This window comes from Lithobates pipiens, unplaced genomic scaffold (genome assembly GCF_037356315.1).
Source record: "Lithobates pipiens isolate NorthernLeopardFrog02 unplaced genomic scaffold, aLitPip1_a1.2 Scaffold_10, whole genome shotgun sequence".
In the NCBI taxonomy this organism is placed as follows: domain Eukaryota; kingdom Metazoa; phylum Chordata; class Amphibia; order Anura; family Ranidae; genus Lithobates; species Lithobates pipiens.
This window is the reverse complement of record NW_027507686.1, coordinates 39,206,643-39,234,028: the sequence shown is the minus strand read 5'-3', so window position 1 is coordinate 39,234,028 and position 27,386 is coordinate 39,206,643. Positions and strand designations below refer to the sequence as shown.

General features: G+C 43.5%; 1 protein-coding gene across 3 annotated transcripts in view; it reads right to left on the bottom strand.

Moving 5' to 3' along the window:
- CDH11 (cadherin 11) overlaps window positions 1-27,386 on the bottom strand; it is a 218,055-nt gene that overhangs the window by 111,976 nt on the left and 78,693 nt on the right. Inside the window, exon 2 of one of the 3 annotated variants that reach the window (XM_077454348.1) lies at window positions 9,842-9,964. The exons of 1 other annotated variant lie outside the window; for it this stretch is intronic. The gene's annotated coding sequence lies outside the window, so the exon portion shown is untranslated. The remainder of the gene's footprint in view (window positions 1-9,841; window positions 9,965-27,386) is intronic. One more of the 3 variants, XM_077454338.1, reaches the window with a different exon arrangement.

Below are 27,386 nucleotides of genomic sequence, written 5' to 3'. Positions count from 1 at the left end.
AAGCAAAGGGAAATCTCCCCATGGAAGACAGATAATAAAGCAGACGGGAGTTACAAACTTCCCTTACTTTGTCCCCAAAAAAAGTTTTGCCTTTAGTTCCAGTGGCGGCTGGTGCATGATAGGCCTCCTTACCTGCCTGGGATGACTCTGATCTCCCCTCCCTCCCCTGTCCGAGACGGGGAGTGCCCGATGGCTGAGCCATCCATGGTCACAGTGGCGACTGGTGGGTCTGTCGGTCTTCTCCTCCAGCCATGCTCTCCTCCTCCTCCTAGGCATCCATTAGGATCGCCTGACATTTTGGTCAATCGGGAAATGGGTCTCATGACACGCTTCCTGATTGTCGGGAAGGAGAGTCAGTGTGAAAATAGCAAATATTCATTCGCTATTGTCACACAACTGGGTGGGCCCGGAGTGCAGTGCTCTGCGCCCTGTGACCACCCTTTTTTGAAGCCTATAAGAGCCTCTGGTTATAATCATGTGCTTAAAAAAAAAAAACATCCCCTCCATTGGAATCCATGTAGATCAGGGGCTGACCCATGGATAGGGGGAAGTGGTGCCCATGCACCCCTAATGGATGGGCCGCCACAGTTTAGTTCTATCTTCAATCCAGAGCTGTCTTCTACAGTACTTCTTTTTTGCCACAAGATGTCCTCAGTCTTCCAGAAGACTGAGGACATACTAGGAATGCAGAATGTCATGGCCCCATCCTCTTTAGAGGTGTCACAGGGCACCCCTTATTCATAGGATATTGAAACAGAGAGTAGGCTTTGGAGTCATCAACACTCTCTGCATAAGCAGAGGGCCTTCTTGGGCTGGAGAAGAGGTGAAAAGGACCCAATGGGGGTTATTAACAAAAGGCAAATCCACTTTGCACTGCAAGTGCACTTGGAAGCGCAGTCGCTCTAAATATAAGTGGTAGGTCTGAAATGAGTGGAAGCTCTGCTGATTTTATCATCCAATCATGTGCAAGCTAAAATGCTCTTTTTTATTTTCCTCGCAAGTCCACCTCGGATCTACAGCGACTTTACTTCCAAGTGCGCTTTCAGTGCAAAGTGGATTTTCCTTTAGTAAATAACCCCCAATGCATCATGTGACTGGCCTAAAGACATCAGAAAAACCCAAAACATGCAGCATGGTGGACCAAAGAGCTTCAATTTCTGTCATTAAGAGCTTAAAATTACTTTAAGGTATACGTGAACTCTCACTTTGTATTGTAAAACCACTCCTAAAAAAATAATATATATATATATATATATATATATATATATATATATATATATATACCTACCTTCTTTCCCCTTTTTTTATAAGTGATCATATTTCCTCTGTTCTCACCTGCATAAGGAGCTAAGGGCGGAGAAACAGCAGTACACTGATCTTTCCAGTGAATGGCTGTTTGGGGGGGGGGGGGGTGAATGGCAGCTGAAGTCTGGCCATTGGAGGAGAGCAGGCTGGGTTCTCGGCACAGCTAGAAAACTGACCATGTTGTGCTCCGATGCCTAGTGTGTTCAGTTTTTTTTAATGTGGTGTGATCAGTTTTTAAACAGAGGACTAGCAGGAACACCAGGGATTTCAAATAAAGGAAGCAATGCAAAGAAGACATTATGGTTTTTCATACAAGTACATGGTACAGCAGGCATCTATCGGGAAAATAAAATGTTGGGTTGATAGATTCTTTACGTTTTTGGACACCTTTACTATATTCATCGGATTGGACCAAAAAAAAAAAAAATAATAATAATATTCCGTCTTTGGTCATCCGAAAGGTTTGAGGCATAAAGAAATGTGCGATATTTATTTTTGGAGCTACAGAACAGAAATCTTTGCTCATTAACAGGAAACAGAAGCTTCTTCTATGTAGATATGCATCTTAATGTGATTGCAATATTCATCAACCTGAATTTAGCCAGAATCATCACCTGCAGAAAGTAGCACTAGTGTGAAAAGTACATTAGCACCATGAAACCAGAGAAAGCCGAGGGAGATTGATTTATCTCTGCATCGGAATACTTTGAAAGAGGAACGCGGGGCTATTTAACCCCTAGCCTGTTTAAATACCAGAAATAAATAAGAAATCAAGCAGCACCATTGTCACCCTGTGGACACGGCAATTTTTAAATGGAGCCCAACTTGGGCTAAAACTTTGTAGCCAGTTACAGCAACTTATTACTTTATTTCTTTTTTTTTAATTTCTTTTTTTATTTCTTTTTTTACTATGTTTTCTTTTCTTTATTTTCGGAAACATATATATTTTTTGCAGCTGCCTACTTGCCAGCTTATTTGTCCCAGTCCTCCCTGGACACTGTCATCCCCCCGCCCCTGGCACACACTTAACATGCCCACCTTCCAAAGGGTCCCACTCAGACCATGACCACTTTCCTGGATAGTCTTGCCCAAATCACGCTAGTTTTCTGGGTGGTTTCACCTCTAATAATGTGGGAACTTCCCATTTGTTGGTACGGCCCCCTTATTTAAAGTAAAGTTCCACTTGTAGAATGTAACTAGGCTTTTTACTTTCCAGTAGATATATGCGATTCGTTTCGTACGAATCGAAAATTCGTACAAATTTCCATAAATTCGTACATTCGGGAGGATCGGAAATACGAATCTCTATGCTTCCGAATTTTGTACCAAATTTTGTTTATGGAAACATGACTGGCGTTTTGTTGACCAATCAGAGGTTTTCTTCTGCTGCTGAGTGAGGGTTGGGAAAATTACCTTTTTTAATATGCGGGGGGGGGGGGGGGGGAGACTGGTACTGGAAGTCAATGGGAGATTCAGAATCAGACAAAATGAGAATGTTCGTTAATTACGATTATTCATTATGATGAAGTTAAAAACCCAGGAAGTCAGCGCAGCACAGGGATGGTGGGAGCCCCTCATAATGAGCACATCACAGGGAAGGTGGGAGTCCCTCATAATGGGCACAGGGATGGTGGGAGCCCCTCATAATGAGCACAGCACATGGATGGGGGGAGCCCCTCATAATGAGCACAGCACAGGGATGGTGGGAGCACCTTCTAATGAGCACTTCACAGGGATGGTGGGAGCCCCTCATAATGAGCACATCACAGGGATGGTGGGAGCCCCTCATAATGGGCACAGCACAGGGATGGTGGGAGCCCCTCATAATGAGCACAGCACATGGATGGTGGGAGCCCCTCATAATGGGCACAGCACAGGGATGGTGGGAGCCCCTCATAATGAGCACAGCACATGGATGGTGGGAGCCCCTCATAATGGGCACAGCACAGGGATGGTGGGAGCCCCTCATAATGAGCACAGCACATGGATGGTGGGAGCCCCTCATAATGAGCACAGCACAGGGATGGTGGGAGCCCCTCATAATGATAAATTCATCATAACGAACGTTTCTAATTGTTAGGAAAAGTTAACAAACCTAATGAAAATTCGTATTTCATACAAATCCAAATTGAATTTCGGACACAAAATACAAATTAATTCTAATACGAAACAGAACAGAAAAACACAAAACAAATTTATTGATGGTGCACATGTCTACTTTCCAGATGGGATGTTCTTTATTCATAAAAATATTATTAGATGTTTATCTTATAATTGTGTATATTATATATTATGTGATATAGTTTTCAGATTCTGTATATATTTTAATCCTAAAATCTTTGGCTTTTGCTATGACAGGCCCCAGAGGGTGGGGGGTCGATATGAGGAGGATGTTATTCGGTATAAGACATTTATGGTATAACGTTGTACTTAACTTATTTGGTTAGAAATCCACCCACAAGTGGAGGGACAAGATACATTTATGGGATGTTTTATTATATACCTTTTTTTTGACAAAATTATAAATGACATGCAAGCAATATCATGTTTTTTTTTTGTTTTTTTTAACACATATATATTTTTTTGTGTATGACATAAAATAAATTATTGAGTTTATTGATAAGGACGGCCTCTGGGTGTTGGAGTTTAGTGTACAGGGAACAGACGATGTAGTGGCTGATATCCAGCCAAATTCAGGTTCCGTTACATAAAAAAAAAAAAAATATATATATATATATATATATATATATATATATATATATATATATATATATATATATATATATATATATATATATATAATATATATATCACATTTCTATACCCTGCAAGAAGCTGCTGTGCCATATCCTTAGGGCTGCACAATGTCTTATAGCTTTTAATTGGAAAAAACAACGCTTCCCTCCTTCCTCAGATGCCTTGTATGCCTTGTATGTTAGGATTAAAGATGTGGAGTCGATGAAGAAGCTGACTGCTAGAATACAGGACAGGCTGGAGGTTCACAATCGTGTCTGGGAATTATGGCATACCCAGGAGGACCCCCCTCCCCTCCCTCCCATTTGACCCTTTATTTTCCTGTCTTTTCCTTTTACGTTTTCTTTTTATGCTTTTGCCTGAATATTGTCGTTTCTTCTTTTAATGAAGATATCCTGCACTATAATGTTCTAGCAGTTTTATAAATTTAACTGAGATCCTGCTACTTAACCACTTCAGCCCCGGACCATTTGGCTGGTCAAAGACCAGACCACTTTTTGCGATTTGGCACTGCGTCACTTTAACTGACAATTCCGCGGTCGTGCGACATGGCTCCCAAACAAAATTGACATCCTTTTTTTCCCACAAATAAAGCTTTCTTTAGGTGGTGTTTGATTACCTCTGCAGTTTTAATTTTTTTGTGCCATAAACAAAAAAATTGCGCGAATTTTGAAAAAAAACGCAATATTTTTTACTTTTTGCTATAATAAATATCCCCAAAATATAAATATTCCTCAGTTTAGGCCGATACGTATTCTGCTACATATTTTTGGTAAAATTTTTTTTTACAATTATTGATTGGTTTACGCAAAAGTTATAGCGTCTACAAAATAGGGGATAGTTTTATGGCATTTTTATTAATAATTTTTTTTTATTAGTAATGGCGGCGATCAGAGATTTTTATCATGACTGCGACATTATGGCGGACACATCGGACAATTTTGACACATTTTTGGGACCACTCACATTTATATAGTGACCAGTGCTATTAAAAATGCTGTGTAAATGTGACTGGCAGTGAAGGGGTTAACACTAGGTGGCGCTGTAGGGGTCAAGTGTGTCCTAGGGAGTGATTCTAACTGTAGGGGGGAGGGGCTATGTGTGACAAGACACTGATCACGGCTCCCGATTACATGGAGCTGTGATCAGTGTCCTGTCATTAGGCAGAATGGGGAAATGCTTGTTTACATCAGCATTCCCCGTTCTTCCTCTCCGTGAGAAGATCGCAGGTATCCCGCGATAATCCTCACGGAGCGGCGAGCACGCGATCGCACAGCGGCAAATTCAAAGGGATGTTCAGGTACGCCCATTTGTGCAGCGGTGCCATTCTGTCTACGTATATCTACATGCGGCGGTTGGAAACCGGTTAAATTGTTCTTTGAGAATTTTGCAGCTTGGATATCGTGTCTCAAAATGTATTTCCTACATTATGAGTGCTCTCTACTTGTTATGAACATAGTGCTTATATTCTTCGATGTTCTTTTTCTTTGTTTTTGAAAAAAATTATCAATAAAAATTGTTATTAAAAAAATAAAAATAATAATAACTTATTTATGAATACAGAGCAGCATTAATGTGATTCCTTTCCATCTTCCTAGAGTTCAGTAGTGAAGAAGGCAGTGAAATGAAATGTTTACCCTTCTGCCTAAGTCAAATCCGTCTTTCCTAAGGCGGAATCGGCAATCTGCTCAATGCAGCACAGGTGAAGGCGAGGTCAGATCATTGGGGTAATAGGATGAAGAATCCTTATGTCAATGTCACTTCACGTTTCAGTTATAAAAGGGTTAATGGCGAGCAAATGAGGTCAGTCGGGTAACATTACCCACCGCCAGCTACTGGTATGATACAATAGGGACTGTGAGGATCAGGAACTTTTAGGTACATCCTTCCTGATCTTCAGTTAAACATTGAATGCTTTCCTCAAGCTAATGTGCTCTGTAAAAGAGCCAGCAGGTATAAAACGAACGAGAAATGCATATCACAGGAGAAAGATGATATTTGATTCTTCAAATCCAGCTCTGTTCTCTTTTCTGTCCCCTAAAATAACTATTTCTACTCTTAAAGCGGAGGTCCACCCTAAAGTGGACCTTCCGCTCATCGTGAACCCTCCCCCCCTCTGGCGCCACAATTGGCACCTTTCAGGGGGGAGGGGGGTGCAGGTACCTGTACAGTACAGGTATCTGCACCCACTTCCGGGATAGCTCTCTGCGGAAAGGGGCGTAGATTACGCCCCTTTCCGAAAGTCCCCCGCTGCCTGCTGGGAAACACACGGATCCCAGAGGCAGCGGGTCCATCCTTATTGCACAGCGCGACTCGCGCATGCGCAGTAGGGAACCGGGAAATGAAGCCAAAGGGCTCCACTTCCTGATTCCCATACCCAAGATGGCGGCGGCAGCACCCGAGAGACGATCGAGAGATCGGCTTCGGGTGCCGACATCGCGGGCGCGCTGGACGGGTAAGTGTCACTATTTTAAAAGTCAGCAGCTGCAGTATTTGTAGCTGCTGGCTTTTAAAAAAAAAAAAACGCGCATTCCCGGCGGACTCCCGCTTTAAGCCCCATACACACGATCAGAAATTCTGCCAGCAAAACTCTGATGTGATCTTTTGGTCGGAAAATGCGACCGTGTGTATGCTCCATCGGTGGAATTCCAGCCAGCAAAAGATTGGGAGCAAGTTCTCTATTTTTCGGTCGGAAATTCCGACTATCTGTACGAATTCCGATGCGCAAAATTCCTAGGCGTGCTCAGAAACAATTCGCTGCATGCTGGGTAGCATTGAACTTGACGTAGTTTTGTACTCCACCGTGTTCTTGATGGTCGAAAGTTCTGAGAACTTTTGTGTGACCGTGTGTATGCAAGACAAGCTTGAGCGGAATTCCGTCTAAAAAGGTTTTTTCGATGGAAAATCTGCTTGTGCATATGGGGCATTAGGCTTGGTTCACATACGTGCAGGGATGGGAATGCGTGCAAAATCATGTGCAGGCAAAATGCACTGCTCTTTAGTGGGTGTGCAGGGGGCCATTAATTCTTAATGCAGCCCATTTTGACATGCGCAAAACCACATGGTGCCACAGCAAGTTATTGTTTTCTGGGGAGGGGGGGTTACCCTTTAACCACCTCCTACCCACTGTATTGTGCAATGTCCGGGGGGAGGGGGGCAGCTCTCTCATTCTGGGATGACAACATATGACCCTGGGACATGGCGCACCACTGATCTCGGTAAAGAGCCGATGACGATAACCCATGGTAAAGAAGGAAATGCTGGTTGTCGGCATTCCTTTCCTCACACTGACAGCATGCAAGGAGAGGAGAGCCAATCAGTGGCATTTCCTCACAGGGGAGATCTGCACACATAATCACTGCAATGATTACCAGTACCCTGATTATCACCCCAACAGTGCCCAACAGTGACGTCAGGTAGTGCTGCCTTTCAATGCCCATCAGTGCCTGCTCATCAGTGCCCATCAGTGCTGCCTATCCGTGATGCCTATCAATACCCATAAGTGCTGTCTATCAGTGCCCATCAGTGACACCTATTAGTGCTGCATATTAGTGCCTAATTTTTAGCAAAAAAAAAACAGTAGTGATTAAATATCTAATCTAAAAAAATGATAAAAATGTTCTTATAATAAGTGCAGCCTATAAGTGCTCATCAGTGCCACCTATTAGTGCTCAACAGTGCTGCATATCAGTGCCACCCATCAGTGCCCATCAGTACCTGATCATCAGAGCAAGCCATCAGTGCCCATCAGTGTCACCCATCAGTGCCACCAGTCACTGCCCATCAGTGCTGCCTATCTGTGAAGCCTATCAATACCCAAAAGTGCTGCCTATCAGTGCCCATCAGGACCACCTATTAGCGCTCATATGAGCTGCATATCAGTGCCACCTGTCAGTGCCCATCAGTGCCTGCTCATAAGTGCCATCCATCAGTGCCGCCAATCAGTGACTATCAGTGCCGCCTATCCGTGATGCCTATCAGTGCTTATAATTGCCGCATATCAATACCCATCAGTGCCACCTATCAGTGCCCATCAGTGCTGCATATTAGTGCCTCCTCATAGGTGTCCTTCAGTGCCATCTCATCAGTGCCCATTAGTGCAACCTATCAGTGACTATCAGTGTTGCATATTATTGCCACCTCATCAGTGCCGCCAATCAGTGACCATCAGTGCTGCCTATCCGTGAAGGGGATAAAAGTGCTGAGTAGGCAAGTAGTTAAAGCAAACTTTTCACTTAACTGTGTGTAGTTATTGGTTTCTACAAGAGAGGGGTTACCCTTTAAGACAAGCTTAACTGCCTGTAGTTCTTGTTTTCTGGAGGAGAGGGGTTAACCTTTAAGGCAAGCTTTTCACCTAACCCAAAAGTAGTTCTTGTTTTCTGAAGGAGAGGGGTTACCCTTTAAGGTAAGCGTTTCACCTAACCCAATGTAGTTCTTGCTTCCTGAAGGAGAGGGGTTACCCTTTAAGGTAAGTGTTTCACCTAACCCAATGTAGTTCTTGTTTTCTGGAGGAGAGGGGTTACCCTATAAGGCAAGCTTTGCACCTAACCCAATGTAGTTCTTGTTTTGTGGAGGAGAGGGGTTACCCTTTAAGGCAAGCTTTTCACCTAACTCAATGTAGTTATTGTTTTCCTTAACGAGTGCAGGGTTGCATTAAACAGGGCGGAGTCATATTTCCGAAGCAGGCTTATCCCAAACGTCAATTAATCCAAACAAATGATATACCATAGGGTCATTTGGGGTGTTCCTGGAAACACGGACTCCATCCTTCCCGCATTCTCCACCTCTTCCAGTAATAGACAGTATCCTTTTATCACAGAGGCGATATAATAATTATATTAACCTCTATTTAATGCTTGAGGCCAGGTGCACCTAAAACACGGCACATTGGAGTAGATAGGAAGCAAATTAATCTAAATAGTTTAGACAGGATCTCTCTCGGCGGAGGATAGGATCTCCGCTGCCTTTGTTGTAGTGCTAAAGACCTTTCTACAAATCCCGGTGTGCAGTTTATTCGTGGAAAAGAGATACAAACAGATGATACCTATCTATCCATCATGAGGCAGGAGAAGAGGACATTTACAGGAAAAGACCACTTACGCCCGTATTAGTACGAATTCAGACAGCAAATTTCCAGTAAACTTCTATTAAATTATGCACCTAAGGCCGAAATCAATGAAATAGATTTCTCCTCCTCGCTGCACTATTTGATTACATAAAGCACCTCCGAAAAAACTTTGCTTCCGTCAATCACGCCTAAATCATTATCAGCAGAGGAAACTTCTCACGAGATTCACGGGATTGGATTGTGTCGTTGTAGTAGCCAAGAAAATGGATGCGGTATCACATTAACTCATTTTCATTTTACATTAACCAAAGTCAGGCTTTCACTTTTCTTTCCCCCATTTGCCTTCTTTACAAGTGCAAAACTGGGCTCTGAACTGTCACTTAATGGGATGTTTATATTAAAAAAAAAGTTTGCATAGCAATTTGCCCAATAGAAAAGGGCATGCATGTTTGTTCTGTGAGAATGGGGCAAAAAAAAACAAATGTTATTGGGCTATTTTCTGTGCTGGTTGAAGGTTTTTTATTGATTTAAAATAGAAAACACTGAATTTGTCCACTAGATGGCACCAGCCAAAGTTTTTTTTATTGTGTTAAAAGCATTTGTCCACTAGATGGAGCTATGTATAATATGATTTTTTTATGCGTCATCTAGTGGCCAAAATTGGTATTTTCAATGTGGAAAGCCATATTAAATCCAAAATAAAAAATGTATTACATTGCAGCTTACCGGTCCTTAGATGTGGTGGTTACATTTGTTTTCTTTTCTTTGGCTTTTTCCCTCTGTTTTCACCTGATGATCTGGCCAGTAACACACCTCCTGTATTAGAGTGCCACCAGTCTGTATGAAGGAGCAAAGGGGGCACCTTTAGAGAGCAGCATTTTCAGTTGAGGGAGAGTGTTAGATGTTTTAGCAGATTTGAATACACTTACAAAAATTGAAGCCAAATTTTAGCTAACACTTTATAATCAGTTACAGCAAACATTTATTTTTTGGGATAAAGGTTTTACAATAAATAAAAGCACCCCTGTCAGTGGTAAATAGTTTATCTTATCCATGTAAACTGATACATTCTGCCGGGGAGCTTGTGTTTTTGAAATACAACAGACTTACTGGCTGAATCAGCAGATGAAAATATAAGAAAGAAAGCTTAAAAAAAGAAAACTACTACAGCCATCATATCTAAGAACTGGTAAGCTGAGATATAATAAATGTTTGTTTTTGGATTCATTACTGCTTTAAAATCATAGAAAAACATTCATCAAGGGAAATTGCCCCATTCACACAGAATGAATATACATCCATTCTGTGCACATGGTGCAAAAAAGATGTTATTAAAGAGGGAGTAAATTCTGCTGAGGAAAAAAAAAATATGTTCCCCCTTCCCTGCAAAGTAAAGGCATAATGTGCTAGTATGCATTGCATACTAGCACATTATGTGACACTTACCTGCAAACGAAGCCTGCGCTATCCCTGCTGGAGGCCGCACCCATCCGAGGCCATGGACTCCGGCTGTCCGTGAAGTCCGCGGACTCCAGCAAGTCACAGCACTCGCTCCTGAAGTAACGGCATGGGCAGCCGTTCCTTCAGAGCGCATGCACCGATGACATAATCGGCGCAGTATACAGTAAATATTTTCTAAACTACACACATTTAGGAGATATTTACAGTACCTATAGGTAAGCCTAATTCTAGGCTTACCTATAGGCACAAATACTGCTACAAATTTGCTACTCAAAGGTTTTTTTAAATATCATATTTGACCACTAGATGGCACTAAGTATAATAGGAAGTTCTTATGATACTTGATGTTATTGTGTGGCCAAATGTGATATTTTCAGTTTAAAATCAATGAACTGCTTCCGGACCGCCCCATATGCAAGTCTCAACTTCAAGAACAGAGTTGAGATCTTGCATATACAGTGGAATCCTTGTTTATGAGTAGCACGTTTAACAAGCTTTTTGAAAGACGAGCAACTTTTTTTTTTTATACTCTGACTCGATTTGCGAGTGTTGTCTCGCAAAACGAGCAGAATTCAAGCTAATGTGGTGTGCAGTACCGCATTTGGCCAGAGGTGCGGGGGCGCCGGGGACACTCGGTAAGGTTCGGAAGAGAAATACTCGTAATGACTCGGAAATACTCAGAAACACTCGGAAATACTTCATTCCCGAGTCTTTCCGAGCCTTTCCGAGGCTTTCTGAGTTCAGTCGAGCTGTCCCCAAGTATTTCCGAGGCTCTCCGGTGCCCCCCAATTCTGGCCACATTAGGTATTGCATGCAAATTATCTTTGTTTCCATTGACTTCTATGGGGAAACTCGCTTTGATATGCGAGCGCTTTGGATAACAGCCATTCTCCTGGAACGTATTATGCTCGTAATTCAAAGTTCCACTGTACTGATCTACCTAGATGATACAAAATAGCTGAATACATTGAGGGTACTAAAACTATACAATGACTGCACTACAGAACCTCTGTATATAATTAAATGCAAATAGCTATATAAAAAACACCTAATGCACAGGATAATGTATTTCTATATGTTCTTCTGAACATTTGTAGAACATAAATTGACCCTGCTTATAAATTGGTCTTATTTTCCTTTAATCATCTATCCACTTGTAACATTAAAAGGAGCTGTACTCACATTAACAGAGATGATGTCTTAAAAACTGAAGAAAAATATTAATGCAAGTTGCTTCAAAGATATATTGGGGTAAAGGGCAAAGATCACCCTAAAACAGGCCACATATATTAAGGAATGGTCAGCCATTCATACAAAAGCTATTCATTTCACAATGTTTTTTGGGCCAGTTTTCCCTTTTCTGCAGCAGGAAGAGGACAGGGCACCTCTGCAGTTTTACAGAATCTAGCAGTCACTTCTACCACCAATTCAATGGGACTGCCTGAAAAATGTGCAAAACACACACACATATATCTTGCATCTATTATTTTTCCTAGCTTCCCATTGGCTGAAAATATTTTTTTTTATTAAAAACACTGAAGTCCCAGAAGCTGGCAAAAAAAAATATAAAACATTGGTGCAAACAATCTAAAAAAATCGAAGCAATCTAAAAGAAAACTAAAAAAAAAGCAGCTCAGCATCAGGAAGAGGACAGGGCACCTCTGCAGCCACTTCTAGCCCCAATTCAATGGGACTGCCTGAAAAATGTGCAAAACACACACACATATATATCCTGTATTATTTGTCCTAGCTTGCCATTGGCTGAAAATATTTTTTTTAAAAAACACTGAAGTTCCAGAAGCTGGAAAAAAAAAGAAAAAAAAAAACATTTGTGCAAACAATATAAAAAAATCGAAGCAATCTAAAAGAAAACTAAAAAAAAAAGCAGCTCAGCATTAGGAAGAGGACAGGGCACCTCTGCAGCCACTTCTAGCCCCAATTCAATGGGACTGCCTGAAAAATGTGCAAAACACACACACATATATATCCTGTATTATTTGTCCTAGCTTGCCATTGGCTGAAAATATAAAAAAAAAAAAAAAAAAACACCGAAGTTCCAGAAGCTGGAAAAAAAAAGAAAAAAAAACATTTGTGCAAACAATCTAAAAAAATCTAAACAATCTAAAAGAAAACTCTAAAAAAAAAAAAAAAAAAACAGCATCAGGAACAGGGCACCTCTGCAGCCACTTCTAGCCCCAATTCAATGGGACTGCTGGAAAAATATGCAAAACACACACACACATATATATAGCATTTATTGTTTTTCCTAGCTTCCCATTGGCTGAATTTTTTTTATTTATTAAAAACACCGAAGTCCCAGAACCTGGCAAAAAAAAATGAAAAAACATTTGTGCAAACATTCTAAAAAAATCTAAACAATCTAAAAGAAAACTACAAAAAAAAGCAGCTCAGCATCAGGAAGAGGACAGGGCACCTCTGCAGCCACTTCTAGCCCCAATTTAATGGGACTGCCTGAAAAATGTGCAAAGCACACACACACGTATATATTGTGCATTATTTTTTGTAGCTCCCCATTGGCTGAAAATATATATTTTTTTAAAAACACCGAAGTTCCAGAAGCTGGAAAAAAAAGTTAAAAAAACATGTGTGCAAACAATCTAAAAAAATCGAAACAATCTAAAAAAACTCTAAAAACACAAAGCTCAGCATCAGGAAGAGGACAGGGCGACTCTGTAGTGAAGATTTCTACAGTATTAAGCAGCTGTTGCTGGTTTTATTCGACTTTAATGGGAGTGCCTGAAAAATGTGCAAAACGCACACACATATAGTGTATTTTTCCCCTAGCTTCTTATCGGCTGAAAATAATTGAGAAGAAAAAAAGAAAAAAAAAACAAAGCCCTTGAGGCTGGAAAAAAAAAAATGCAAAAGCAATTGTGAAAAGTTCAGCAGCAGGAAGAAGACAGGGCAGCACTGACCCAAAAGACTTCCGTGGGAGTGCCTAACAAATGCATGAAACACACGTATCATGCATTTCTGTTCCCTAGCTTACCATTGGCTGAAAATAATTAAAGAAAACAGCCCCAGAATCTGGCTGGTATCGCACCCCGATGTTTGGGCAGGGTTGCTAGTAAATTTATTTGTCAAGTGATAGTTGCCTTGGCCAATTGATAGGAGGTCAAATGATTTCACCCTAATTTTGGAATTGCTGCACTTCTCTCTTCTGTCACTAGATGGCCGGTTATCTGGTGGCATTAGATAAGACAAGGGCATTACAAGGACAGATTAGGAATGAATAGGGTGTCTCAGCCAATGGGCAGGGATTTTCTTGGGTCCTTTGGCCTGATGGGAGAGCCTATTTATTTGGGTGGAGTCAGGTGATCGGTGTTCTGTGCCACCTGGACAGCTGTCTGGGTGGATGTGTGTCGTGCTGCCCGGGCTGCTAGGCCAGAGACCTGAGGAATATCTGGCTGCTAGGCTGTCTGAGGGTCTATCCAGAAGCAAGAGAGCAGCGTAGGGTTGGGACTGCGGCTTGCAGTCCAACCAGAAGTGACGTTCTACTAGTCGGAGAACCAGACGTGATCGGAGGTAGAAGGGAAACTGTCGCCACTAAAGGACCAACCACCTTATTACTGGAGACCACTTTGAGTAGCTGAAGCAAGTACCAGAGCAGTATTCTAACCAAACGGGGACGGGGAAGAAATGGGAAACTTCAGCAGGTGCCAAGCCAGGGACCCAGCCAGTGGAGGTGATGCTTGTGGAGCATTATTGTGTGCCAAGCCAGAGACCAAGCAGGCCAGTGGGGTGACGCTTGAGGAGTATCTGTGAGTGCCCAGCTAGGGCAGGGCCGTCTTTAATATTGATCGGACCCTGGGCAAAACTTTTCTTGGGCCCCCCCCCCCCATGCAGTTTTGCTCTCCACCTGCTCTGAGACATACAATAAATAGCAGCTAGACTCGAAATCAGTTTACTGAATCAGATCAGGCAGCTATTGTGATTGGTTGCCAGAGGTTACAGTGTATCATTACCGCTCACTGACTGGTTGCTAGAGGTTACAGTGTATCATTAATGCTTACTGACGGGTTGCTAGAGGCTACAGCACACATTACGGCTCACTGATTAGTAGCTAGTGGTTACAGCACATGATTTCTGCTTGCTGATTGGTTGCTAGAGATTACTGTGGATATGACCTCAGGGGGGCATGATATACATATTCATGCCGCTGGCCATCACTATTTACATATGAATGCTGTCACTATTTACATATGAATGCCGGTAATTGGCATGTAAACACAGGGTCTGCAGGTGAGTCATCTGTACACAACAATAGGGCAGAGCTGGGCAGCATTAGTAGCAGCTCTGAGATATTGGAACACTGCACGGGACTAAAACCTCAAGGGATGAGGGAATTTAAACCAGGATAGTTGGCAAGTATGAGGCAGCTGCTTTGGGCCCCACAACAATGACAGGTCCCAGGGCAGCTGCCCCTTTTGCCCTGCCTTAAAAATGGCCCTGAGCTAGGGACCCAGCGGAGACACGTGGGTGCCGCTTGAGGAGTATCTGTGAGTGCCGAGCTCGGGACCCAGCAGGGACGTGGGGGTGACGCTTGAGGAAGATACTGAGTGGGAAGATTGGAAGAGCTCAGGAGATCCAGTGGCAGTGGATCAGCAAGTCTAGCGATAGACTGGGAGCTCAGTTGCGTGAAGATCTACAATAGGAGATTGTAGAAGAAGTGAAAGAGTTCATTACAATCTTTGTTAGAAACTGTTACAAAATTGTTGCCATAGGAGACATCGGACCTACTCATGCAGATGTGGTATCTTGCTGGATGCCTTTCCCTGCATGGCTTTCTGCCTATAGAAGTCTCGGAGTCTGCCAATTACCATTGCAGCTACTTAAGGGTGTCCTGGCCCCAACCTTCTCTCCCACAGTTCTGTTCAAGAGACAATAAATCTTTTTGCATTCAAGAAGTTTCTGGCACCATGGGCGTCCGCAGAACTTTTTACAGGGGGGGGGGGCATCATTTTAGGGTCACCCATGCACCGCCCCTTTTTGACAATGTCATTACCACATTATCATGGGCAGAGACTGCAGCTGTAGTTCAGTCCCTAGGACAAGTAATGGATAATGGGCGACAGGCCTTCTTACCAAACCCAGCAAGACTACAGCAGTGATCCGTCTGGCTGGACGATCACTCACTCTGGGTTTCCCTGGGGCGACTCTGGTCAGTGGTGTAGCATGTTTGTATCCTGCCAGTGCCTTAGCCTTTCTTTCTCTTGTGGTGCTGGGCAGCGTGTCTCCCTCTCTGGTGGCGCTTGGAAGCGTGACACCCTCACTGGTGGAGCTGGGCAGCGTGTCTCTCTCTCTGGTGGTGCTGGGCAGCGTGCCTCCCTCTCTGGTGGTGCTGGGCAGCGTGTCTCCCTCTCTGGTGGCGCTTGGTAGCGTGACACCCTCACTGGTGGAGCTGGGCAGCGTGTCTCTCTCTCTGCTGGCGCTGGGCAGCGTGTCTCCCTCTCTGGTGGCGCTTGGTAACGTGACACCCTCACTGGTGGAGCTGGGCAGCGTGTCTCTCTCTCTGGTGGTGCTGGGCAGCGTGTCTCCCTCTCTGGTGGCGCTTGGTAGCGTGACACCCTCACTGGTGGAGCTGGGCAGCGTGTCTCCCTCTCTGGTGGCGCTTGGTAGCATGAGACCCCTACTGGTGGAGCTGAACAACATGTCTCTCTCTCTGGTGGTGCTGGGCAGCGTGTCTCTCTCTCTCTCTGGCTTCCGCCCAGCACACTCCTCGCTCTGTAGCACTCTCTCCTTCAGACTACAGTCTCCCAATCTCTCTCTTGATCGAGCTGTAGCCTCCTCCCTGTGGAAAATGGGGCCACCAATCTTTGGGACTACATGTCCCATGATGCTCTCCTCTCCTAGTCTCCTTTGATTGGCCCTCAGCTATATCCAATGGGGAAGGAATGGAGCGGGCAGGAAGCTGGGTGGGTAACCTAGTGAGAGCTGTTGTCTCTTCTCCTTAACTGGAGAAAGGGAGGCGAGCGGGGGAACCTCTGACAACCCACAACTCGCCTTTCTCCTGTCACAGCGCCACTGAGTTCTCTGCTGTACTGAGCATGGAAAAGAGCCGCAGTCACACTACACTGATAGGGGGGCCTGACAGCACCTTGATGGTGTCACCTGACTGGCAAAAACCCATATAGCGACGCCACTGTGCTGAATTTAACAGTGCTGATCCGATCCCCAATTCCGGGGGGGGGGGGGCACTTGACCCCCCTTGCCCCTACATGCAGACCCCATGTCTGGCACCCCTTAGTCCACCTTGCATTACACCCACCATGCCTTGTAACCCACTCTACACAGAAGGATGTTGGCTGGCCCTAACTCTGGAGGTCACCATTGGGCCTCAGGGGCCCAGGACTTGGCTACACTGGCAAAAAACATAGAGAAAATACAAATTACCCCCCCCCTCCCACCTCCAATGATTGCTTCAGTTTTGTGCACCTAGCAGGGCAGTAAACTATTACTATGTAATTATACTCATGCTTCGTGTATTCTGCATTTATGTCCTAATGATGTCACCATCGGAATTCACCAGTGCAGGACATGCAGCAGACACAGATGACTTCCTATAAGAAGCAATTATATATATATATTATAAAGGGCTGTTTACAATTAAAGAATACATAATAGAACGTTGGTCAGGAAACTTGTACTCTAGTTATGAGATGTCATGTGGATTCTTTTTTCTCAATTTAAGCAAATTGGACTCTTTTTTTATTTTATTTTTTATTTTTTTTTATGTTGATGTGCGTCATTTTTTTTTTTTTTCTCTTTTTATACAAACAAATTATCTAATTACGTCTCAGTAGACTCTCCCAGACAGTTGTTCTTTTATAAGCAAAAAGCTGTTTAGTTGCATTGTATTTTCTTTTCTGATATCCATTGTAGGGTCTATCGCTGCTCACAGAGCCTGTAATAAACCCAAAAGCAAAACTGTAATATATTGCAGCATACCAATCATTAGATGTGACGGCTGCATTCGTTTTCTTTTCTCCTAGGCTTTTTCCCACTCTGTTTTCACCTGGTGACCTCGCCAGTAACACATCTTTTGTATGAGAGTGTCCTCACTCTGGAGGAAGGAGCACAGTGGGCACAACAGACAACAGCACTGGGTGTTAGCTGTACTAGCAGATTTAAATACACTAATAATGAAACTAAACTACAGCTCACACTTCAATTACATGAAAGGTTTTTTTTTGTTGTTTTGTTTTTTTGGGGATAAAGGTTTTACAGTACATGAATCAATAAACACTGATCATTGTAAGCACCCAAGTCAGTGGTAAATGGTTTGTTTCAACCCTCTTAACTGATACATTTGCATAGCTTCCAACTGTACCTGATTTCAAGGGACTGCCCCTGATTTGGAACAATGTCCCTCTGTCCCGCTTTCCTCCTCATTTGTCCCTCATTTTGGTCTGATCTACATAGTTGTATATAAAATGCACTTTTTATCTTTCAAAAAGCGTTTCCCAGTGCTAAACCTTTCATCCAATTTCTAAATTGCTGCATTTGCAAATACTAAGAGCCAATATAAAGGAATAGTAGAGGTAAAAAAGCACTTGTGGGTTTAACCAATCATTTTTTTCCATACAATTCTCCTTCAAGGGGGGCGTGGCAGGGGGCGTGCCCTATGCCTGCATATGTTTGCTAATAGGTGTCCCTCTTTCCCATTTCAGAAGGTTGGGAGCTATGTGTTTGCAGGGAAGCTTGTTCTTTTGAAAAACCAAAAGACTTACCTGCTGGCTTACCAGGTGAAAATAGAAGAAAGAAAGCCTAAAAAAAAACGAATGCAGCCTTCACACCTGGGAATGTGTAAGCTGCAATATAATAAATGTTTGCTTTTAGGTTTAATACCACTTTAAAATGTTTGTATAGCCAATATTTTTTTTTTTTCATTTTTTTTTTGTAGGGGAAGGTTTAATCTCCTGTCACTTATGTTTTGCTGTCTGTGACCCATTGGGGAGATTTCACTTCACTTCCTGTCCCGGGGGCACAACAGGAAGTTAGAGGAAGTCTCGCAAAGTAAGGGGAGTTTCCTTACAAGGGCTCATTTTCAGTAACACTAAAACCCCACGGCTGAGCCACCTTTTTTCTGCCCCTCAGTTGCCCCCCCTTATATGGAAAGGCAAGAGTTGGGGACATATAGATGCAGCAGCCATGATGCTCTGCAGGAATTATGCAGGAACGTTCCCCGCTGACAGCTGATGACTCATCGGTAGTTAAGGATATGGCGGCCGGCTTCCCGGTCATCTCCTTAACAACCAGCTATTCACAGTTTGTAAAAGAGAAAAAAAAAGCAAGACACATGCAAAAACGCATCAAAATGGTGGGTTTAACCGCTTCCCGAGCGCCTCACGCAGATATACTGCAGCAGAAGGGCACGCTCCCTGTAATCGGAAGTGGTGATCAGTGACATGTCACACACAGCCCCCCCACAGTTAGAATCACTCCCTAGGACACACTTAACCCCCTAAAGCGCCACCTAGTGGTTAACCCCCTCACTGCCAGTCACATTTACACAGTAATCAGTGCATTTTTAATCACACTGATCGCTGTATAAATGACAATGGTCCCAAAAATGTGTCAACAGTGTCCGATGTGTCCGCCATAATGTCGCGGTCACGATAAAAATCGTTGATCGCGACCATTACTAGTAAAAAAAAATCAATAAAAATGCCATAAAACCCCAATTTTGTAGACATTATAACTTTTGCGCAAATCAATCAATAATTGCTTATTGCGATTTTTTTTACCAAAAATATGTAGAAGAATACGTATCGGCCTAAACTGAGGAAAAATTTATGGTTTTTTTTTATATATTTTTGGTGATATTTATTATAGCAAAAAGTAAAAAATAATGCGTTTTTTTTTTACATTTTCGCTATTTTTTTTGTTTATAGCGCAAAAAATAACAACAGAGGTGATCAAATACCACCAAAAGAAAGCTCTATTTGTGGGAAAAAAAAGAACGTCAATTTTGATTGGGAGCCACGTCGCACGACTGCGCAATTGTCAGCTAAAGGGACGCAGTGCCAAATCTCAAAAAGTGCTCTGGTCAGAAAGGGGGTAAATTATTTTGGGGCTGAAGTGGTTAACAGACAGCTATTCACAGTTTGTGAAAGAGAAAAAAAAAAGCAAAACACATAAAAAAATGGTTGGTTTAAAAACACAAAACGTGCCGAAAAAATGCATCAACTGCAGCTGCGTGGGTGTGAACCCAGGGTGACAGATGCCAAAGGGTGCAATTTCTGAATGGTATCCCAATGCATCAGCAAATGCACACGCAGACTGATCTCATCACTACTTTCACAGTGTAATACCTGGCTTTGTAAAGGTATTCGGTTCACGCAAAGTGTCCATAGAGGAAAACATTTGAAGTTTTTGTGGCTGTCCAGCTTTAAAATGAAACTTCCATTTGCCTTGCCAGCATTAGACTTCAAAGCTCCCTATTGCTGCCCATCTATGTCAGTGCCATGTCCTTCCCCGACCACCAAATTTATGGCCTTGGTTTCCATTAATGGGCGCGGCACGGAGACAATGGAGAACAGAACGCCACTCAATCTATAGCAATCTGCGCGTACACTGACAGCGCTCTCATTCTCACGACGCGTTTCACAGCTGATGTCTCTGCAATACATTTCAAAGGCCATCCATGTGAGCGCCCGGCTGGCTGTATAAATAGCTGCATTATAATGACGCCCCCCAATAGTAGGAGAATCAGCCATAAAATAAAATGTAACAAAAAAAAAGAGTTTGACGAAGTCACTCGGAGAACTTTTATATTCCCCCGGCTAAGCTGGCTGTCTTATAAATTTGGGAGGTTGCTTAGCAACGGCTCGCATCTGTGCAGCTGTGATGTCTATTACCAGGTGTTATCCCGGGCTCCTCGTTTAACCTCTTATCTGCCGGAGAGGTTTTGGTGAGACGTGCAGAAGAGATATTCCAGCACTGACCCCCCTCCCTCTATGAATACAATTAGGATCTGTGGAGTGATAAGCAAGGCTGATGCATAAAACGTCTGCCATTAATTGTATAGGACTCTACTGACACCAACACCGAGGACAACTCTGCAGTGTGCAATGAGCCCGTAACAAAGGACTGCTTTACAAGGACTAATATCTTGGCTTGAGGATTTCCCTCTGTCTGCGCCTAGTGCAGGTATGGGCTTCACAATACAATAACAAAAAAATTGGTAGACAACAAGTGTATATTACCCCAAAAATTTGATATTTCTGATATGTGCCTTCTGTACCATGTACTTGTATTAAAAGGATCCTGTTCTCGTTGTGTGAAATACCTGGAGCTCCTGCCAGTCCCTCTGCTTTCTTCTTTCAAACAGGCTGCCCTAGGCATAAGAGCTTATCTATTCCAGCGTGGTCAGTTTTGGCCTAAGAGCTTATCTATTCCAGCGTGGTCAGTTTTGGCATAAGAGCTTATCTATTCCAAGCGTGGTCAGTTTTGGCATAAGAGCTTAACTATTCCAGCTTGGTCAGTTTTGGCATAAGAGCTTATCTATTTAAGCGTGGTCAGTTTTGGCATAAGAGCTTATCTATTCCAGCGTGGTCAGTTTTGGCATAAGAGCTTATCTATTTAAGCGTGGTCAGTTTTGGCATAAGAGCTTATCTATTCAAGCGTGGTCAATTTTGGCATAAGAGCTTATCTATTCTAGCGTGGTCAGTTTTGGCATAAGAGCTTATCTATTGCAGCATGGTCAGTTTTAGCATAAGAGCTTATCTATTTTAGCGTGGTCAGTTTTCTGGCTGTCCTGGGAGAACAACCTAACTGCCCTCCAATGGTCAGACATCTGCTAACACGTCTCCCCTGCATAGCTATTCACTGGGAAGACTAGTGTATGTACAGTAAAACCTTGGATTGTGAGCATAATTCATTCCAGAAGCATGCTTGTAATCCACAGCACGTGTATATCTGTCAGGAAAGGTTCCCTCCGCTGCTAATATCTATCATTTGACATGCAGTACTGAAGTCTACCAGCAGGTGTCTCCTTCACAAATGATTTGGACCAGTGCACAAAGCAAGGTCCATAAAGACACGGATGAGCAAATTTGTGGTGGAGGAACTTGACTGGCCTGCATAGAGTCCTGACCTCAACCCGATAGAACACCTTTGGGATGAATCAGAGTGGAGACTGGGAGCCTGGCCTTCTCGTCCAACATCAATGCCCAACGTTACAAATGCACTTCTGAAAGAATGATCAAACATTTCCATAGACACACTCCTAAACCTTGTCGATGGCCTTCCCAGAAGAGTTGAAGCTGTTATAGCTGCAAAGGGTGGGCCAACTCAATACTGAACCCTACAGACTAAAGCCCCATACACACTATCAGATTTTCTGCTGAGTTTTTCCTTCAGATTTACCAAAACCATGTAGTAGAAGGGCCTGCCTGATTGCATACACATTGAAACTCCTAAGGTTTGACCTCATATTATATGGTTTTGGTAAATCTGAAGGAAAAACTCAGCAGAAAATCTGATAGTGTGTATGAGGCTTAAGACTGGGATGCCCTTAAACGTCATGTGCATGTAAAGGCAGGCGTCACAATACTCTTGGTAATACAGTATATATATATATATATTATACATTCACCAGCCACTTTATTAGGTATACTTATTCAGTGGCTTGGTAACAAAAAATTGCTAATCAGCCAATGATATGGCAGCAACTCAATGCAATTAGGCATCTAGACGTGGTGAAGATGACTTGAAATTCAAACCGACCATCAGAATGGGGAAGAGGCATCAAAAATTGTGCAGACAACGTGTCTTAGGTGCGTTGATGGGCGCTGGCCTTTCTTTGCAGGTCTAGATGAGCCCTGAGGATGCTCCTAGTCAATACTGAATTCTAATCCTTACCCCCTGTCATCCTCTGCTTTATATTCAATATTATGTTCAATTCCTGAATCTGTCTATCAATGGCTCCGGATTGGGGGAATTGTTATAAATGAACGTTCGTTCTCTTCCGCTCCTCGTATTTATAGAAAATGAGATCCAGAGATTCCAGTACAATGTAAACAAAAGCGAACTTCACGTCTGCTGATAATTGGATTTCACATCTTATCGGCTCCCTGACAATGTGCGATTCTTCTATCTGTCTCCTAAGCAGTCACAACATTACTGTAATATATATTTTTTTATTTATTTATCAGGTAGGGAGGTTGCGTTGGAATCCCTGGGGTTATGTAAAAAAAAAAAGTTGAATTTTAACGCTGCCAACATCTGTGACTCCGAACACCCAGGGTCCTCTCTGCTTTATTAATGCTGAACTCCGGAATAAGCAAATATTGTCTAAATACAGCAAACTTGTGTATTGCTACTTGAATGTTGTGTGCTTTGTGTATTTCTTCCAGATCTATGCAGTGATCCAGTGTGAGACTTCCTGTAATAAGGACCGCCCCCTCCTTGTGCAGGGGACTGGTCTTGTCTCCGCCCCTCTTGCATCTTCTCCTCCCCTCACCTGTTTCGTCCTATTTAGACCTGTCCTGATTCTTCTATGTTCCCTCAGTCAGCGTTTGTACTTTTCAGAGACTCAGTGAAGTCAATGTTATCCTACAATGAAAAAAACATTCTCTGTACTGCAATTAGCTAAAGTAAAATTGCATTGGTTTCAACTTTTGTGTCTTATTTGAAGAGTTAAGTCAAGCCCTGACTTAAAGCGGTTCTGCACTCATAATAATACATTTGCCCATTCTGTTGCCTCTAGACCGTACATTTGATAATGCCACATGTTTTTTTTTTTTTATTAATCTACCTTTTGTAATTCGTAGTTTTTTATTTTCCTCCCCTGCGGCGATGGGCGGTCTCTTGCGGGGATCAGCATCATTTCCTGCTGAAGCCCGCACTGTCTCCTGGGATCTCGTTCAAGTAATCCCAGGAGACATTGCGGCTAATGCACCCGAAATCTCGCGTGATTTCGGCTATTGCTGAACCGCTTTAAGCTGCCTGTGGATGTTGCCAAGTCAGCAGGTGACCATAGTGTCCAGACAAACTGGGCCTAAGAAGGTATGTTAATGCAAAAAACTGCATTTGAAACAGAACAGGGAGTCCACTGCTTGCATCGGGTCTGAGGGTTCTTGAGAGGGGTACTGAGACATGGTGCTGTGATGTTGTCAGGAAGATATGTACAGTAGACATGTGTGATTTGTTTCATTCCAAATCAAAATTCAGATACCTTTTTTGTTATTTGGAAATTCAGATGTAACAAAAATCCGAATCACAATAGTAATGAATGTAAATTAATCCTCCAAAATAACAAAACAAAATATGTCCAAAATAACATTTAAATTTGATTTTAATTCGATTTACATGGAAACAAATGAAATGAAAACATATTGAAATTCTTCGAAAAAACATCTGATGGTGGGGGGCTCTTGATATCTGATGGTGGGGGGGCTCTTGATATCTGATGGTGGAGGGGCTCTTGATATCTAATGGTGGGGAGGGGGGGCTCTTGATATCTGATGGTGGATGGGTTCTTAATATCTGATGGTGGGGGGTGGCTCTTGATATCTGATGGTGGAGGGGCTCTTGATCTCTTATGGTGGGGGGCTCTTGATATCTGATAGTGGGGGGGCTCTTGATATTTGATGGTGGCGGGTGGCTCTTGATATCTGATGGTGGAGGGGCTCTTGATCTCTTATGGTGGGGGGCTCTTGATATCTGATGGTGGATGGGTTCTTGATATCTGATGGTGGAGGGGCTCTTGATATCTGATGGTGGAGGGGCTTTTGATATCTGATGGGGGAGGGGCTCTTGATATCTGATGGTGGATGGGTTCTTGATATCTGATGGTGGAGGGGCTCTTGATATCTGATGGTGGAGGAGCTCTTGATTTCTGATGGTGGATGGGTTCTTGATATCTGATGGTGGAGGGGCTCTTGATATCTGATGATGGCGGGGCTCTTGATATCTGATGGTGGATGGGTTCTTGATATCTGATGGTGGAGGGGCTCTTGATATCTGATGGTGGAGGGGCTCTTGCTATCTGATGGTGGATGGGTTCTTGATATCTGATGGTGGAGGGGCTTTTAATAACTAATGGTGGAGGGGCTCTTGATATCTGATGGTGGGGAGGGGGGGCTCTTGATATCTGATGGTGAATGGATTCTTAATATCTGATGGTGGGGGGGGGGGGGCTCTTGATATCTGCTGGTGGAGGAGCTCTTGATTTCTGATGGTGGATGGGTTTTTGATATCTGATGGTGGATGGGCTCTTGATACCTGATGATGGAGCGGCTCTTGATATCTGATGGTGGATGGGTTCTTGATATCTGATGGTGGAGGGGCTCTTGATATCTGATGGTGGAGGGGCTTTTAATATCTGATGGTGGAGGGGCTCTTGATATCTGATGGTGGAGGGGCTTTTGATATCTGATGGTGGCGGGGCTCTTGCTATCTGATGGTGGATGGGTGCTTGATATCTGATGGTGGAGGGGCTTTTAATATCTAATGGTGGAGGGGCTCTTGATATCTGATGGTGGGGAGGGGGGGCTCTTGATATCTGATGGTGAATGGATTCTCAATATCTGATGGTGGGGGGGGGGGCTCTTGATATCTGATGGTGGATGGGTTCTTGATATCTGATGGTGGAGGGGCTCTTGATATCTGATGATGGAGGGGCTCTTGATATCTGATGGTGGATGGGTTCTTGATATCTGATGGTGGAGGGGCTCTTGATATCTGATGGTGGTCGGATTTTTGATATCTGATGGTGGAGGGGCTCTTGATATCTGATGGTGGAGGGGCTTTTGATATCTGATGGTGGAGGGGCTCTTGCTATCTGATGGTGGATGGGTTCTTGATATCTGATGGTGGAGGGGCTTTTAATATCTAATGGTGGAGGGGCTCTTGATATCTGATGGTGGGGAGGGGGGGCTCTTAATATCTGATGGTGAATGGGTTCTTAATATCTGATGGTGGGGGGGGCTCTTGATATCTGATGGTGAATGGGTTCTTAATATCTGATGGGGGGGGGGCTCTTGATATCTGCTGGTGGAGGAGCTCTTGATTTCTGATGGTGGATGGGTTCTTGATATCTGATGGTGGGGGCTTTTGATATCTGATGGTGGAGGGGCTTTTGATATCTGATGGTGGAGGGGCTCTTGATATCTGAGGGTGGGTGGGTTATTGATATCTGATGATGGAGGGGCTTTTAATATCTGATGGTGGAGGGACTCTTGATATGTGATAGTGGGGGGGGGGGTGGGCTCTTGATATCTGATGGTGGATGGGCTCTTGATATCTGATGGTGGATGGGCTCTTGATAGCTGATAGTGAATGGGTTCTTGATGTCTGATTGTGGGGGGCTCTTTATATCTGATGTAAGTGTGTGTGTGTGTGTGTGGCCTTTTGAGGGCAACCATAATGCTGATGTGGCCTGTAAAATGAAACTGAGTTTGACGTCCTTGCTCATATTTGGTGTTCCTGGAACAACCGCACACCAGCTCAGAGGATTTAACTTAGTGAAGTCCTCATTAATGGTATTAAAATAAAATAAAATAGCCCTGGTAAGGTAGACTTTGCCCCTCTGTATCTGCTTTCATCCCACATTTCTCGGCTCGCCTAGAGTGTATCTTTAAAAAAATGCTGCCCTTTTTCTACATGTTCTGACTCTGTTCCATCACGTTGAGCTAAATAAAGAATCCGCAGGCCTGAAACAGCGCACGTCCGTGTTAAGACAACCGACTCACGAAATTCAGTTTGTCTTTTCAGACTACACAAGTGTCAATTTTGATAAACTTCACCTTATTTAACTACCAAAAATTGTCTCCAGATACTGGTGAAAACTGCAGGCAAAATACTAACAAACCAGATGAAACAGACATGTGTTCCTGCGGAACGCCGCGGTGAATGGAGAACGCAGAGCTTACAAATCATCTCTTGTTTCCCCATAAATAGGAAGGCAGAAATACCATATCAGGCCTCACACTGTATTATCCTCCCAGACATCTCTATTTGAAATGATAGAGTTGTCTTCGAAATCTTAAAATATAAAGGAAAATCAAAGCAAGTGGCAAGTTTCACCACCCAGCAGGGAACGGTCATTTCTTCCAATTAAATTGGAACTGAAAATCGAATGCAAGTAAACCCCTTGGCGCTGGCCGTATGCAAATATGCAAATATTTGGCCTCTCAGAGCCTGGTCCTTCGTGCCGAGTGGCTGAATATTTGCCTTAATTGCCCCCAATACACCTGCGCCAAGAGCGTGCACGCTGTGCTCTCCAGGCACAGTTACTGTCGCTTTAAAGCTCCCAATCGCTCCTTGTGATCAGGAGTTTACAGACCACTTGACCGCTGTAATTGGCTGTCATGGCAGTCAAATGGTCCGAAAACTCCAGATTACAAGGAACGATCGGGAGCTTTCGGTAAAGCGACAGTAACTGTGCCAGGAGCTCGCACTGAGCACGCTCTCAGGTCACGTGATCATAAGCCGTGCCCCGACTCCCGGCATCATAAACCTCTTAAAGGGCTGGGAGGGGCCGGTGTCAAGAGGAGAAAAACAAATTAAAAGTCAGCAGCTACAAATACTGTAGCTGCTGACTTTTACTATAAGGACGCTTACCTGTCCAGGAAGCCCGTGATGTCGGGAACCCCAAGCTAATCCTTCCCTCGGACTTGGGTGCAGGCGCCAGCATTGCAAGTAAGGGAAACCGGCAGAGAAGCCTTCAGGCTTCACACTTGGTTTTCTACTGTGCATGCGTGAGTCGCTCTGCGCTTTTCTGAACGGTCCCATAATCTTCTGGGGGACACACAAGTCCCAGAAGACAAAG